At 42.4% G+C, this 18,012-nt stretch overlaps 1 long non-coding RNA gene across 4 annotated transcripts in view; it reads right to left on the bottom strand.

Annotated features, from left to right (window-relative positions):
* Positions 1-13,792, bottom strand: part of LOC310762128 — a 30,379-nt gene extending 16,587 nt beyond the window's left edge. For 2 of the 4 annotated variants that reach the window (XR_014547881.1, XR_014547882.1), the window contains exons 1-4: positions 13,659-13,792; positions 4,629-4,724; positions 1,685-1,816; positions 478-609 (exon numbers count right to left, since the gene is read on the bottom strand). This is a non-coding gene — a long non-coding RNA (uncharacterized lncRNA). Of the gene's footprint in view, positions 1-477; positions 613-1,684; positions 1,817-4,628; positions 4,725-13,658 lie in introns of all 4 variants that reach the window. The other 2 variants (XR_014547880.1, XR_014547883.1) reach the window with 2 other exon arrangements.
* Positions 13,793-18,012: the final 4,220 nt, after the last annotated feature.

The raw sequence follows: 18,012 nt of genomic DNA, 5'->3' as shown, positions 1-18,012 counted from the left end.
GCAGAAAAAGTGGCCTGTGCATTTTGACATAATTGATGGCCTACGACTATCCTATGAATACACAGTAAAGTCTTACAATGTCATTTTGCTTTATGGCTTATTGGGAATAATTTATTATTGCCATTTACAGGTGCAACATTATTTTTCCTTGTGAGAAGCAAGTCTCTTAAAACATGTCAGGTATACATATTCTAATCAGAGTTGCAATGTTCAACTGAACGACCATTTAGATTTGTCCATTAAAACAATTTTTAATTGACTAAGATGTTGCTCTGGTTATTCAGACAACAGCGAGATATATATATATGCTTCTAAAAACTGAAGGTGGCAAGCACCATTGTAAAAGAGGTGCCCTCCATTTTCTCATACAGATGAGTTCCTCCTCTAAGACGCAAATAATGTATGGTTCTTACTTCAGAAATATTGTTTACCCAATATGCACATTTGTGCATATTTCATTACTCGACTAAAACTCACATGATTAATCGATCAAAATTTCTGTCAATGGGTTGCAGTCTTAATTGAATGGACAGTATGTTATTCATAAGTTGTTTGGTTTTTCTTTGGAATTCTGCATCCCTTCCTCTCTCTCTCTCCCTCCATCAATATCTGCTTTGAAAACAGAAGATCAGCCTTCCCCATCAGTCTTTCCCAGCCTGGTACCCTTCAGAAACTTTGGACTACAGTGCCCATGTGTGCCAACCACTATGACCAATGGTTAAGGATTATGGGATCCAGCAACAACTGATGGTTCACCAGCTCCCCCTCTCCCACTTTAAAATAATCTCATGTAATAAACATTTGGAAAGATCCCTGCCTCGGGCTTGGGTGAGAGACTGTCACTTCAGAGCATGCAATGTTGTGCATAGATGGGTCAGTCTTGGGAATGGGGCAATCCCCACCACTGCATCAAATGTATGTTCTAATCCAGGGATGTCCAACAGGTCGATCGCAATCTACTGGTAGATCCCCACGAGGTTTTGGTAGATTGTGGTCGATCTCTGGCTCCCTTTCCTTGGTGTCACTAAAACTGACTCCTGCCCCACCCCATCACCCTGTCCTCCATTGTTGTATGATCTATGGAAGGGAAGACAAAGCTTTCTCTGTGCTGCTGTTTTGATCCATAGCGATCTTTTTGTGAGTGACTTTACCCCTTTGCCCCTTGCCTTTAACCCCCCCATGGAACTTTCTCCTCCCCCCAAAAAGCTGTACAACTTTGAGCTGCCCCCCCCAAATGGGGTTTTTCTCCTCCGTAAAACAAGCTCAACAACTTTGAGCTGAACCCCCCAAAAATGGGGGTAGATCACTGCCAGTTTTTAATTCTGAAAGTAGATTGCAGTCTCTTGAGAGTTGGCCACCCCTGTTCTAATCTGTTCTAAATCCAAATCTTCATCTCTTGGTTAAAATTGCCATCATCTCACATAGTCAGGCAGAGAGATTGTACCAGCAAGCCTCTCCCCCCACGCTCTCAGACATACCAATGCGCATTCACAAAGAGACAGATGGCATTTTCCTTTCCCCTCCCTCTTGCACTATAAAAAGGTTTCAGCGGTCAGGGAGAGGTCTTGGGTTAAATGTGTTGTGGGCTGAGTAAAAAAAAGAAAAAAGACCGTGGGTAGTGCCTTTCAGGGGGGAGGAGTGCTTAACTGCCTCCTGCAATATTCATTTCATTTTGATACAATACCTTGGGAAGGTTCTGATTTCTCCATTTCTTTCATGAATGGGTCATCCGTCTCTCCAGTTGCTGCTTCATTCACAAAGATCCTTATGCAATATTGATGTCGCACTCTGTAAAGGCAGGAGGGAACTTTCTTTCCTGCAAATGGCAAAAACCTTACTGTAATGTCCAGGGATGTCTGAAGCATATTTCCAAATATGCCAAAGAGGTTCACTATGTGTAACAAACAAGAAATGCTGCATTGCAGCATATTTTCTCATTATTCAACAACACCGAAGGGGGAAAGGAGACTATGATCTTGCCTTTGCCTAGGCTTGGCTCTGGGTTGGGACTCTTTGCTTTGAAGAGAACATCTAGAGCATCATCCAACACAATGGGCAGGGTTTCAAAGTCCCACATGAAGACCTGCACCCAATGGGAGGGTGAGGTTGGTTAGGAATGAAAGAATGGGTCAGACTGCCATGTTCCTCCATGTTACTCCACACACACACACATTAATTTTGCCCCTCAGTGCTAAGGTCTGATTATGAGGCTCTGCACATGGCGAAGATGCCAGTGAAAGATGAAGCAGATGGTGGGCAGAGATGAGGGAGAAACTCATACAGTTTGCATTTTAATCAGAGTCGGTCTAACTCATACATCCCAAACCAGCACATGAACACAGCTTATATTTTGAAGATCACACCTCTCTGAATTTTTTTGTTGCAGTACCCCAACCAAGGAATTTGCACCCAAAAGCAAACATGCACATTAGGGGGAAAGCGTGTGCACAAATGGTAATATAAGATGTGCAAAAATGTGACATAGTGAATTGAGCAGAATGGAAGGCGAGAGATGGAGGGTGCCAAATTTGGGGCTTGCACGGGGCACCACTGAAATATGAAAAACCAAAGTCTGCCGCTGATGTGTTAATTAGACTTAAGCGTGTTCCTTATATGAGGTCTTCTATCTTACAGGAATTTTGTAGAGTCCCTGAGGGCAACCATTGTGGTATTTGCTTTTTTAATATTATTTTTTATTAATTTTCACATATAAATTATAGTACATACCACAAAACTTCACCACTTATACAATCTTTTTTTTGGCCTTGTAGGGAGGAGGAGGAGAACAAAGTTTGAATTAACTGACTCTGCCTGCCATTGGCTCTGGCTCCACTCACTGTTGACCTGTCTGCCACTGTTGACCTATCTATCAGTTCTAATGGGCACCAGTCACCACTGTGGCATCACATACATCTCGGCCATATTTATTTCCTGCAGTTTAGCTCTGCTTCAGAACTATATGATCCTTGCACAGACCCTCTCCCTGTGCGTGAGCATCTCATTACAGTTTCCACATAGGCATGCACTGTATGCCAGTTTTAAAAATGGATGGAAGTGTTCCTATGGGGCCAGTAGTGGGAGATGTTCCTTTTAGAACATTAGCTACTCTGTATGGCTAAAGTTAATGAGCCACTTTATGTCAGGCTCCCAAAGCCATTTATGCATGTAGCCTTTCAATTAGCTTTGTTGATGAATCAATTAATACAGTTCAAGCCTTTTAGAATATTGTGAGTGTGAAAGCGGGGTTTTATTCTTTAGTCACCAGGAAAACGTAGCATTTCAACTTTACAAACTGCTCTGAGTAGAACTAAGCCAAGGATATTCATTTATTCACAATTGCTGAAAACTGTCTTTCCTTCCTCCCTTTCCTTACTTACTGGTCAATCTGAAATGTTCACCAGAGCTACCGTGCATTGTGGAAATAATAATAATAATACCTGAAGGAGCGTCTCCACCCGCATTGTTCTACCTGGACACTGAGGTCCAGCGCCGAGGGCCTTCTGGCAGTTCCATCCCTGCAAGAAGCAAAGCTACAGGGAACCAGGCAGAGGGCCTTCTCAGTAGTGGCACCCGCCCTGTGAAATGCCCTCCCACCAGATGTCAAAGAGAACAACAACTACCAGACTTTTAGAAGACATAGGGAAGTTTTTAATGTTTGATGGACTACTGTATTTTAATATTTTGTTGGAAGCCACCCAGAGGGGCTGGGGAAACCCAGCCAGATGGGTGGGGTATAAATAAATTGTTGTTGTTGTTGTTGTTGTTGTACATCGCCCATCTGACTGTGTTGCCCCAGCCACTCTGGACTGCTTCCAGCATATCCAGAAACATAATAAAACATCAATCATTAAAAACTTCGCTATACAGGGCTGCCTTCAGATGCCTTCTAAAGGTTGCATAGTTACTTATCTCCTTGACATATGATGGGAGGGTGTCCCACAGGGTGGGCACGATTACTGAGAAGGCACTCTTCCTGGTTCCCTATAACCTCACTTCTCTCAGTGTATGACAAAATGATGTATGACAAAAAACAATGTCATTTGCCATCAATCAGTCCATGTGATGTAAGTGCTAAAGCTCACTAATATACTGCAATGTTTCCTGTGTGTAAAGCGGCAGCAGACCATGTACTTCATTTTACCTTATTTGGTTGCATAAGCCCCAGTGAATACATTGACCGCCATAAATAGTGCTGTCAAAAAAACCCCACACATCTCCTATATTTTTTTTACCACAATTTTTTACCGCTTTTTGTAATTGTGTAAATGTTGCATGCTGTATGTTTAAGGTTTGGAAGAATTGGCAAGAATGCCTCTCTCCAACTGGCTCACCATTATTCCCACTTGGTCATAAATTGACTACAATCAACTATCAACTTTGTCACATATTGGCAGCTAAGTTACTTAAAGCACAGGCTAATGGATTTCTGATTAATTTGAATCCATTGCATCACAAAGGCAAAGAACTGGTCTCTATTATTTACAGACTGGTCCCTTCATGGGCCTTAAATCTTCTTGGGAGAGGAATCTCAGGGGAAATCACTGTGTGGTCAGCTAAGCCTGACAAATCTGTTTCATCACATGTGAGGGAATTTTCCCTCAGAATTCTGCATAGATGGCATCGTATACCTGGGCAGATGTCTCATGTCACATCACAGTCAGAACAGAATTGCTAGCGGGGCTGTGGGCTCTGGGGGACATTTTTCCATCGTTCTGGTCTCAAGTCTATCAAGAAATATATGAAATAATTAGATGACCTGTTTAGGCTTCTCTGCAACCACCTTACAACGATAAAGGAAGCTCAAACTCTCACAAACCTAAATAAATTATTAAGGACATGGGCAGGGGGGAAAATGAAGCCTCTTTTACAGGGGAAGAAAACTTTTTTTTACAGGGAAGAAAACCTTTGAGAAACTGGAGGAGAGATTTCAGTGTGGCACTAGTCATAATGTACTTGATATGGAATATCACAGAGGGTGGAAACTCTCTTGCACTACCATGAGAAGGGTTATCCTTAATGATGTGCCAAAAACATTTGAATGAAAATCATTTTAAATAGGAACATGCTTTAATTCAGCACTCGGTTCTCATCCCACCAGGCTTTTCGGAGATTGATGAAGAGCTGCAGATATAATTTTAAAAGGGCTGCTTTCTGTTAAAAAAAAGAAGAAGTGATGTTGGAATGTCAGAGTAATTATTCAGCCTAAAATAACAGGGTGACATAGTCTTCATAAATTACTTAGCTCACCTGCGATAGCAGGCTGCCAAAGTTCTAATTCTCACTACTTAAGTGCTTTAGAATATTTTTTGCTTCTGTCCTCCGGAGACAGTTGTAGATGGATTTTACCTTTGAGGAAGGTCATATGTCTATTAGAAAACAGAACTCTGTGCTTTTATTTTTTTATTTTTAAGGGTACATCTCGCTCTTCTTTTGTACCCTTCCCCTGCTACTAGATCAAGTCTCTCCTTGCCAAAACACCATGACAAATGTAAACTTCCTGTCCCTTGAAACAGTTTGCCATGCGTCCAGAGCAAACCGCAGAAGAGTCGTTGCTGAAAGAACTGACAATCCAAAGTGACAACTTGCACTTGCCTGCAGGAACTCAATCATGTTAGGGTGTTTTTAACATGGAGGCTAATGTGTGCTGCCATTGGACTGTATGTAATAAGCAGAGATTAGAGGATGCAGGAATGTCCTTGAGGCAGCAACTGAATTGGCCTCTTTGCAGAATGCCATGCAGGGTAACATGTCAGCAGCTGAAGTAACAGGCCTCCTCTGTATCTTCTGCCAAGTAAGTGAGGCTGGCAATGGGTGACTTAGATCCAGATGTTCATTGAGATGCAGATGTGCATCTGGATGGACCTTCATATGCAATCTGTGATCCCACAAGGACACAAATGTATTTATTTTAAGAATGTCTACATTGCCGAATGTGGTTCACAACTCTACCTGCCTACCTACTTGGTGTCAGGCTTTGGGGAATCGGCTCCTCCCTTGTGGTCGTAAATGAGCAGATCAAATGAAAGGAATTCTTACCAGTTAGTTTCTTTAATAAACACAGCAAAGGACAAATTAAAGTGTCCACCCAGAATGGCAGTGCTTCCAATTAAGCTTACATCCCCTCCGTCCTATTAATCTACTCCTACATTTTGTAATCTGAGCTTGTACCCTCTGTGCTTTCTGTTCTGAAACTTTCTGAGCTCTTCGTGACCTTGGGGAGATCGGAGGAATGCTGTCCAGTGACTGTGAATCTGTTAACCCTCTTTCTTCCAATGTCACTTCTCCTAGCTGTTCCCCATCCAGTATTTCCCAGCTTCTGCCTTCTGAACTATGCCCCTCTGCAAACCACTGTTCCAAATCTATACTGTCCTCCTGCTCCTGGGAAGATTCAGGACCAGGACCAGGAGCAGGGGGGTGGTGGCTCCCACCATTCCTCCTCAGTGCAGTCCTCCTCAGCACGGTCCCTGACACTTGGACTGTGCACAGTAAATTCATATGCAAAGGATATAGAATGGGCAGCATGCAGTAATTCAAGTATGCAAAGGGATTTTCCCAGTGATGCTATCTGTTGCAGTCCCTCGTAGCCACTGAAAAGATACTCAGAAGGGTCAGAGGAACCTCTGGAGAAGGAAACAATGCCATACAGAGAGAGACACAATAAATAGGAAATCAGCCATTCCCCTGATAGATGAGCGTAGGACTCAGGATGGGAAATAGCATGCTAATTATCCTTTCCCATCCCTAGCCACCAGACCTAGCTCTGAATGAAAGCATCTTACACAATGTCTGGAAACTCACCCAGAATACGCCCAGAGGACAGTATTTCAGATTGAAGAATGAAACTCAAATGTAGCACAATTTAAAGGTTGTATCCAACTGTGTCCCTCTGCTGGCAGAAGGCTCTTTGATCCAGGAGAAGTTTGCATGAGTGGAAGAGTGGGTAGGTGATTCTCAGTCATTCCCCACTCCTCCCACACCCTCCCTCTCAAATCTGCTATGGAGAATTAGACGAGTCTTTGTAGCAGATGGCATAGGGAAATGCAGGAGAAAGTGGGAAATTGTGATTCAAGGACCTGCCACCCGCTTGGGGATAAGAAAGACATATGGACACAGTATATTAGGTCAATGGGCTAAAAAAGGCCACAACTTCATTGATTACAGCATGTGAGAGGTATTGGCTTAGGCACTGGATAAAACAACAGAGCATGGCTCCATCCCCTCAGGGAGGGGTGAGTCTAACAGGGGTTAACCACCAGTGGGAGGAGCCTGTTTATGCAAATACAACTGAAAGCTCCCCCTGATGTCACCGGGGTTGTGCCATGGCCCTAGCCACCAGCAAGGGCGTCAGACAGGATCCACGACCACCGGATTCCTTTACCGGAATACCCATAAAGTGGAGGGGTAGGCGATGGCCATACCCTGCCCTCCAATACACAAACATATTCCAATGCCTAACCGCCACCCGAACCAGCAGCGGAATGAAAGGGAAGTGCTGCCATGGCCACATTTGAGTGGGTAAACCCTGCCCCCATGCCTCCACCTGATTGGTTGGCTACCTGGGGGCGTGGCGCGGCAGCCAGGCCAGCTGGGCAGGGGCTGTAACGTCCCCTGCCAACGCGGGAAACGGCTCCTGCTCACAACTCCTCCCCTCTGTAAGGAGGAGAGGCTTTGTGAAAATCACCCTCCCTAGCTCACAGAAACCTCCTCTAGATCAAAGAGCCTTCCATCAGTTTTTGTTGTGTGTTTTTTTTGCTTAATTAATTAATGCTATTCTAATAAACAATATTATATGCTTTCCAATGTAAAAAACCAATAGGGTAATAACGAATTACATAATTACATGTGTCAAGAGTAGGCAAGCATTTCTCTTAACCAGCCTATGAACTCATCTCCTGCACTCTGCCAGTACAGAGTAACACAAATATTCCATAAAATGGGACAGTTCGTACCACCCACCCTTTATTGGAAGGGAGGGGCAATAATTGGGTGTATAGGCCTCCACAGGGAAAGCTTGTTGCCACACAATGCATTTTCAGTGGGGTGGAGTCACATCCAAAACACGTGCTACAATGGTGCAGAGGTGCAAACATAAGAAACACTGTCCTCCTTGAAAGCTGTATTGTTGTATAGTAAGGCCTCTTGCATCTATGCAGCATAAAAAAAAACATCAATGCTAAAGCCGCTCCAAACATTTCCTCAAAATTCTACCTTGAAAATTTTGATAAGAAATGTTATCCAAATGTTCTATGGATGTTTAAAATAATGTTTGTAAAACAAAAAGAGAAAACAGAAGCCTTTCTCATGGGAATTATAGGGATAGAACTCCCAAAACTCTATAGAAATTTATTCATCTGTGCGACTACAGGGACAAGAATGTTAATTGCCCAAAAATGGAAAGAAGAAGCAGAAGAAGTCCCAGCAAAGGAAGAATGGATACAAAAAAATATGGAATATGCAGAAATGGCAAAACTTACCAGAAGAATAAGAAATCAAGATAACAAACTTTTTATAAAAGAATGGAAATGGTTTCTTGAATATTTACAGACAAATTGCAAACAGATAAAAACACTGGCAGGATTGTTGTAATAACCTGCAGTTACACGAGAGTATATATTTAAAGAAGATAAATAAATGAGAAAGTTAAGTTAATTTGGAGATGCAGAAGATATTAAAAAATAATTTAAGGAACCGCAGGAAGAGGGGGAAGGAAGTCAAGTTTTAAAATGTCAAAATGACTGTAAAAGCAATGAAATGTATATATCTGAAAAGTATAAATAAAATTAGGGAAGAAAAACAAAAACAAATGTCCTATGGATGAAAGAATAGTGGGTAGATATTTGATATATTCCACATCAGTACTTTGCTGTAGCAGTCAACACTAAAAGGAACCTGAAGAATCATAATGGAGCCAACAGATAGTATTGAACAGTCCCCAACATTTAGCAGCCAACATTTGACAGTATCTGATAACTGACAGACAGCAGCAGTCAGTATTCAACAATATCTCCTATGTGGTGTTCAGCCATTTGACACTACTTGATAGCTGACACACACAGTAGCTATTAGAATTTGACAGTATCTGATGCATATCTTGAGAGGTTTCTCATATGTTTCTTTTATTGTGTCTTTAAGAAACACAAAGATGTTATTGTATACGCTGCCCTCATTGGACCTTTCTTCCAAGTAAGTGCCCTTAAGGTCATGTGCATGTTGTCATCAGTTTTGAAAGCCCAGGGGATGACCAAAACAAGAAATAGCTTATACCCAAGTTGTGAGTGCTCTGCACTATAACAATTCAAAAGGTGAATTATTCAATGCATGCACGTTGTGTAAATCAAGGAAACACTTTGCTCTCGATTTGTGCAACTTATTTTGTTATTTTTACTATTTTGCTGACAAGCATGTGAAAAGGGAACATGGACTTATACAAGGCAGTGAAGCCCTTCCTTCAGGCCACAGGAAATTTTATTCATCAATTCAACTCAAATTTGAGATTCAGCAAGTGCTGTCCCTACACTTTCATGGATATCTTCACAGATCTTCAAAAATCTGAATATTTTAAAAGCAATAAACAAGCACAAACACCTGGGATTCTTAGGGAATGGGATTTTGTGGCAAGTAGCAAGCTTGGAGAATTGGGTGCCAGACATGCAGCCCTAAGTATATTGTTCATGCAGCTACTGGATTTGCATGAGCAAAACTAAGCCTGTGCCAATATGTTTCACTTTTAGACCATTTATGAGGGAGGAGGGGCAAAAATACCATTGCTATTGGGGAGGAAATTTCAGGGGTGCACAGATTTCACATTTACGTTAAGTCTCCATAACATTATGATGTAATAAAGTTTTGTGTGTCTGCATTCTTGTCTGAATTTTTAAAACAATTCTTGTGCTGTATTCTGCAGCCTTCCTGGCTGCCAGCATTTCCCGCAAACATTTGAGAGGGCCACAAAGTGTAGACAGCCCAGGAGGCTGCCTGTGGAGGGGCCTAAGAGCAACACATATTTTTTTTAATAAAAAAAGGTAAAAGGAATTCCTTTCAATTTGTTTTTAACTTTTGTCACCAGATATAAGGCACTCCACAGACAGCCTCCAGGGTTGTCGTCACTTTGAGGTTCTCTCCTCTCAGGGGCTTTCAGGAAGCTATGAGGTCTAGAAGGCAGCCATATTTTAAGCAGGGATACATGCAAACACAATCCCTCCCCCTCTTTCACTGAATAAGGAAGATAATAACTGCATCTTTTGCAAGGGGGAGAGGGAAGACACTAAGCAGAAAGATGCACTATAAGTGAGAGTTCTGCCTGAAACCAAATATGAAGCACCACCTTTTAAGAATGCATTAACTTTTCATTTTGAAGACAGGTTTTGGAAGTGTGTCAAGCAAGAGTTTTCACGAACTGAAAATGCTACAAAGAGGTGATAGTGGCGCAGACAAGGATACCTTGTTGGAGTGACATATTAAATCTGATTTGGGTGTTTAGACCCAGAAACCTCCCCCCTAAATAAATTCACACTTGACTCAAATTTTTGGTTTGCTTTTGGCGGAATTTAGGCCACAACTTTATTGATTACAGAAAGTGACTGGTTGCATAGGCTCTGGTTCCAGCATAGGTCAGCCAAGGGTGAACACCTGGATAAACGGAAAGCCGGGAACAGGTTATCTCCGCCACCCAAATGTCCCCCTGGACTCAAGCACGGGCACAACCCCCTCTCAAGGGTTGATCAATAACAGCAACAGCCTCCCCCAAAAACCCTGCCCCCTGTGAGCAATACCCCAACACAAGAGTCTGTTCAGCAGCCTCAGCTTCTGTAACTGGAGTCAGTCAGGGCCCCACCCTACCAGGCCATATGCAAGGCATGTCTTCTAGAATTCACAGTCAAGATCGTGGCACCTGCCTTTGGAATTTGCTGCATATCAGGCAGTTGCTGTTTCTGTTGTCTTTGCAACACCAATTGATGACCTTACTTTTTTAGACAAGCCTTTTAACTGCAGGTTTCTTTATCCCACTCTGCATGTATCGGATTTGACTTTTTAAAAAAGGAATCACTTTGTTTTAGAAAGTAAATCACTTTATACAGTGGTACCTCAGGTTAAGAACTTAATTCGTTCTGGAGGTCCGTTCTTAACCTGAAACTGTTCTTAACCTGAGGTACCACTTTAGCTAGTGTGGCCTCCCGCTGCCACCACGTGATTTCTATTCTCATCCTGAAGCAAAGTTCTTAACCTGAGGTACTATTTCTGGGTTAGAGGAGTCTGTAACCTGAAGCATCTGTAACCTGAGGTACCACTGTATACCGTATTGGCCCGAATATAAGCTGCACCTAAATATAAGCCGCACCTTTAAAATTCAAGGGGGAAGGAGGAAAAAAAAACAATACCCGAATATAAGCCACTCCCTTGAAATTTCACAGGCACTCACACCCATTCCGTTTTACCGTATGTCTGTTGCAGCAGCGATATTGTAAAAGCCCATTTTTGTAAGGTCGCAAATTTAAGCTGCAATTTAACTTTTCACGGTCAGAATTTGGGGGGGAAAGTGAGGCTTATATTCAGGCCAGTACGGTATGTTTTTGTTGTTATATCGTCTTGCAATACTTGAGGGGAAGTCATTCATAATTTGCAATAAATTAATAAAGGAGGACAAGCTTCATGCCAGCTTGCCATGCCTGTTCTTACCTTCCCCTATGTACAGTTGTTGAGAGCATACTTTTAGTCCACCTGTGGTCCCAGGAAGGCCCACTCAACAATGTATGGCAATGTGCCCTGAAGCATCTCTCAGAATCCACATTTCTGTGATGGATGCACAGGAGCTCCTTGGCCAACAAGTCAATATGAGAGGTGTTCCCTGAAAGCCACTGTCCCATGCCAAATCCAAAGGATTGGTGAATGGAAATGCCACATGTATCAAGGTTTATATCTTAAAAACATGTGCTTTCCTCATCAGTCAGGAGATTTCATAGAATCATAGTATCATAAATTGTAGAGTTAGAAGGGATCCCGAGGGTCATCTTGTCCAACCCGCTGCAATGCAGGTATCTCAGCTACAGCATCCATGACAGATTGCCACCCAACCTCTCCTTACTATCCTCCAAGAAAGGAGAGTCCACAACTCCTGAGGGAGTCTGTTCCACTGCCAAACAGCTCTTATTGTCAGAAAATTCTTCTCGCTGTTCATTCGGAATCTGCTTTCTTGTAAGTCAAAGCCCTACCCTCCAGAATGAAAGAAAACAAGCTTGTTCCCTCCTCCCTGTGACAGCCCTTGATATATTTGAAGATGGCTATCATATCTCTTCTCAGTCTCCTCCTTTCCAGGCTAAACATATCCAGTTCCTTCAACTGTTCCTCATAAGGCTTGGTTTAGAATTTTAATTTAGAATTTTAGTCCTTGGTTTCCAGCAGAGCAGTGGGGAGTCGGGAAACAAAATCAAAAGGCACCCGCCCCTTGATTTGTGTAACACACCATAGTGACCAAGAAAGAAAGAAGCAATGAGAATAGACAGCAACCAAGGCCCCCAAATCAACATGCAAGGCAGGGAGCTGCCTCACATTTACAAGATATATAGGCAGTCTTCCAAAGTGACTTCTCTGTGTAATAAAAACTAATGGCAGTCACAAACTATTGAACAGGGTAACTGATAAGAATTACCTTTGACTTTATTTGTATTGTTACTGGCCAAGGCGTTTCTATGAAGCCATGTGCCTGCCATAAGATAGACAATGAGTCAAGTCCATTTCCAATTAAACTACTGATGGGTGTGCCCCAGAGCCTGCAAATATACAATGCAAATAAATCGCCCAAGACACTGTTCTCTGTCCAACTAAGCACATGACAAACACGGTTGGTGACCTCTCAGGCCATTAGTGATTCACTTGCAGCCCTCCTATGGAAGGATAGGTGCAATGAAGACTCTCAGCTAATAGTGAGCTTTAGTTCTCATAGCTAGTATAGGCAATCATGGGTAGGGGTACCGGCCAGTCAGATGGGAGACTGCTTGGGAACTAGGGATCATCAAGGGATTTGTCCCTAGCAAATTCTCAAACAAAACTGGTGTGATCCACACCTCCTAGATGTGGATGGATCAGAATGCAGTTACCTTTCAGATAACATTTGGTGGTTCCCTCATTGCAAGAAGTGAACCAGGCATAGGGCCTTCTCTGTAGCTGTGCCCACCCTGTGGAATGTCCTCCCATCAGATGTCCAGAAGATGAGTAATTATATAACCTTTAGGAGACATCTGAAGCATCGCTGTCAACGTTTTCCCTTTTTTAAGGGAAATTCCCTTGTTCTGAATAGGATTCCTCGCAAGAAAAGGGAAAAGTTGACAGTTATGATCTGAAGGCAGTCCTGTATAGAGAAGCTTTTTAAGGTTTAATGTTTTACTATGTTTTTATATATGCTGGAAACTGCCCAGAGTGGCTGGGGCAACCCAATCAGATGAGCAGGGTATTGACAACAACATCACCACCACCACCACCATCACCATCATCATGTTTTCTTATATTCTGTTGGAAGCCACCTGGAATGGGGCAGGGTACAAAATTATTATCATCATCTTAGCCCAAGCTACAGATCCAGTGACATTTGTGAGTCTTCACATGCAGTTACAAAGGCAAGTTTTCCATGCAACTATTGTGTTAATACACTTAACCTTACTTACGGTGATATGTTTGAGGCTCCTGATCAAAACATAGAAAACACTTTATCTTCTTGAAAAATGTAACTTAGCAGAATTCTCTGAGGACCAAACAGCTCAATCCTTTTCTGGGAAAACCTCCATAAGTAAGGTACACAAATATTACCTAGGCAATCACATCTCTACCCACCTGTGTGTGAGGTCACAAAAGGCTAATGAAACAAGCATATGAAACTGTCTCACCCTGAGTCAAAATTCTGGTCCATCTGATTCAATATTGCCTACTTTGGAAGGAGCTCTCAAAGGTTTCAGGCAGGGATCTACCCCAGTCCTGCAATCAGATCTTCTTTAACTGGAAATATTAAGGATTGGACATGGGATCTTCTGTGTGCACATGTATAAATCACAGGTTGGCTGAAGCCCTTACTTGCAAGCTGAGAGTCAAGGACCAGGCATCTCAGAATACTTCTTCCCCTAACACTTGATGATGTTGGAACACCACCCATTCAAAGTTTTTGTATCCCCAAGGTGAGTGTTCTTTTTTGTGCTCAATTTATTCCTCCCTGTCCCGCCTCTTCTATGAGATTTCCTCGCAGCAGCAGCAATTCTGACACTGGAACAGCTTCACTGCAAAGAAGTGGGTTCTGATACAGAAAAGGTGAGTCCCATTCATCTTCTGAGCAACAAATTCCTGCAGCCTCAAAGCCTCATTCTTCATGAAGGAACTTCCAAGGAATTTCAAGGGAAGCAAAAATAGTTTCAGTAAGTGACATTTCTCAAGGGAGCTCTGCAGATCCTTATCTATTACAGACAGGAGGGAAATCGTGTGCATTATGGATGAGAGATACGCAGCCTTCAGAATACCCATGCACAATGTATTCATGGTGAATTAACATATATTCTAATATGTTCTATCCCTCTGTTATGTTTTTAAACCACCCTTCATCCCAAGGAGATCCCAGGTCAGCAAATTGTAAGGAATACACACAATTGTGTGTATTCCTTACAATTGTTTGTGTGTATATGTGTGTGTGTGTACACACACACAACTAAAAATCAAGACAAAGCAGAACATTCTCAGCTCACTTTCTGAAGGAGCAGTAACATCATTCCCTGATGATGAATGCCTGGTAACACGAGGATGGTCTTTTGAACAGAAGAGGGTTCTACAACCAGGGTGCCACAGAAAATAAGGTCCTATCCCAGGTCACTGAATTGCAAACCACAGCCATAGGCAGGAGCACGAGTAGGGTCTCCTCCACAGATCATAAGGCTCAGGGTGGAAGATAATGGAAAATCTTTGCTTATATAAAAAAGGGCAAATCAGGGGAGGATTGGCTGGGCAAGTGGAGAGTGTCAATAATGGGTGGTAGTTATCTAAAACCTCAGAATCCGGGTAGGTCCCCTTAAAGAGGATATGTACCCTCTCCACCACTTTTAGATTGATTAGATTATAGCTTACCCTAATGAGGCAGTCTTGACTGTCTGCACTTGCCTGGCCAGCCCTTCCTGGCTTGCTCTTTTATGCCAAGACAGGCAAGTGTCAAGAGAACCAATGACTGTCAAAGCAATGTTAGTATAATTCTGGCTGGCTGTGAGCTCATATGTGGGTGGGGGTGTGTTCCGGGACAGAACAGATCCTGTTACATTCCTGATGACATCATCAGAGATTGAAATTGGGCTAAGAATCAGACTTGGAATAAACCAAGATATTGCCCAAGTTTATTTGTATTAAAATCTTTTTTCCAAGCCTGACTGGGCGGGTTCTTTCTTCCAATAGTAATTCTGCACTCCTAGTAGCAAGCTATATTTTAAGGAAGTTGTCTGTCACTGCTGATCATTTCACAGAGGAACTCCCAGGAATGCAGCTCAGAAACCACAGCTAGGACGCTTGCTGCATTTGGGTCACAGATGGTAACAAACGGTGGAATTCAACATAAAGCTAACACAACCATTCCATCAGCGTAACCATTTCTGCTTGCCAGGTGGAACAATCTCCCCTCCCCCTGTTAGCTGTTCTGGGGGTTCTCCCTGCCCCAGCTGGCTTTAGGGAACACAGGGGGCTGTGAGGGAAGAAGAAGGTGGAAACCCCATTGCACAAGTGGGAATCATTGAGCTGGCTTCCACCAGTGCAATTATTTAGTGGAATCTGGCCTTTCAAGCAGCCTGGATTTTTGTGGAAGTGGTGAGGAATGCCCACTGGCCATTATGCAACATTCCATCCCTATGCTGCTTTGCCCTCAGATAAGAGGCAATCACAGCTGCAGGCAACACCAGAATGGGCCTTTTCTGCGGTGGTTCTCCATTTGTTGAATGCTCACCTTCACTACAAATTTTTAGGCGTCAGGCAAAGACCTTCCTCCATAACCAGGCCTTTAGCCTTTATCAATATTTGGCCCTTTTCATGTATTTCTCTTTCCTCTTGGTTTTAATGTATCTGTGTGGTTTATTGTCTGTCTGGTTTGTAAGTCACTTTCGGTTGCCCTGGGCAAAATAAAAGAACTAATAAATTTAACAAATAATAATGATGTATAGATATATGCATGTACATGCGAATTGCCCAGATAACATATGATATCACATGCACTGTGAGTTCCTGCACAGTCCATATGCCCTGAAGTTTTCTCCTCTTCTAACGGGTTAAATTTCATTTTGAAAATTCTAAAATGCAATCCATTCTATAGTTCCAGGGACTTTACAATGCAATGTCATGTCATGAGTTGTCTTTGAAGATCTGAAATACATAGTTAAAAATATTCCCTCCTTATCCATCAATTTTCCATGGAACGAAAGACAGGCTCGGGCAAAGCAAGTCAAGACTTTCTCAATGACAGATTCCATGTTTTATTAAAGGACAGTTCAACATGCCTCCATTAGCTGATATTACTTTCTGTACTCAACTTTGCAGATTCTTCGACTTGGCTTATCTTTATTAAACATACTTTTCCTTTGTTGTTCTGAGTTTCCTCATAGCTTCATCTCCAGAGTAAAGGAAAGAAGCTTTCACTTTTTTTTTTTTAGAACAGGTAAAAGCAGCTCTTAACTTGTGCAACTGATTCAATCATTGTTTTGTTTTGTTTTTTGAAACATTTTTACCAAAGTTTGGTAAAAAGTTTGACTTTAAAAAAAAAATACCTGTGAAAATATTTTTACATTTACTTGCATAGCCACTTTTTCTGTCTCTCACTTAGTGTCATGGAGGTCAAAAGAACTCAATTAAGCAGTCAAATTTGATTAGCTGTGCATTACAGTGATGCCATCCCATTCACCACTTAATCCCTGTGTGGTTGGGATCCCACCCCCTTCAATCTGACTAATTCTGGAAAGAAATCAAAAGAGTAAGAACCCAGGTTGTGCAGGAGGATGGCAGCACTGTAGCAGCTGAAGGAAACTGTGGCACTGAAGAGGTTTGGAAAATGTGAATGTTCTTACAATCAAAGGAGCCTTGAGGAATTCCTCCCCCCTTAAATATCTATTTGTGATCTGAGAACAAGCTGTGTCAGGGAATTCCCCTGCAAATGGACGCAGAAGCAGAAATTGCTGTAGTTCTTGTGTTCATCTATGATCAGGAACGTGACTCAGTTGAGCAATTGGGCTCACAATGGTGCTGTATAAAAGCTGGAAAACAGTGCACAATTGATGAGGTTGTTTTTAAAAATTGTTTGGGCACCTCCTTTATATTGCAAGGTTGAGCAGAGGAGCATGTGCACTCAGTCCACCAAGCAGGTTTGAACACACACACTCTCACACGTATCAGAGTTAAATCCTGCTTTCTGAATGGTTGAGCTCAATTTGGGAGCTCCCTGCAGGATTTTCACACACCCAGTCAAACCAAGGAGGATTGGACCCACCCCACATTGGCTGATCAGCTGGGGTTAAATCCTGCTTCCTGAGGGTTGAGCGGTGCCAGCAATAATAATTAAGACAGAAAGCCAACAGAAATGCTTCTGTAGGAGACTGATTCACTCCCCAATTCATCCATAATTCATGCACGCTGTTCTAGAGCAGCAGACATATGATCAGTAATTTTGTGATGGTGAGGGGTAAAACAATTTTTCTTTCAGTAATCGTGTTCCCACCAAATCAAGTAGATTTCCCTAACTGTAACATCAGGATTAAGATGCATCTTAAATGCAGCACAAACGCTTTCCATATTGCATTGTACCAGCTAGTTATATGTCAATAATGTGTGTGTGTGTGTGTGTGTGTGTGTGTGTTAACAGCCATTTGCAATATTGGGTGTAGAGTTGCCACTGATTTACAGATTGCCTAAAATACATTTTAATGCAAATGTAGAACTGTGGGATATTTTGCATGTTTTACTGAAGATACTGGGGGGGGGGGGAGGTTTCCAGTCCAGGTTATGTAATTTTGTGAT

This window comes from Podarcis filfolensis (genome assembly GCF_964270895.1).
Source record: "Podarcis filfolensis genome assembly, chromosome: 5".
Lineage (NCBI taxonomy): Eukaryota > Metazoa > Chordata > Lepidosauria > Squamata > Lacertidae > Podarcis > Podarcis filfolensis.
This window is presented reverse-complemented; position numbering and strand designations above follow the sequence as displayed.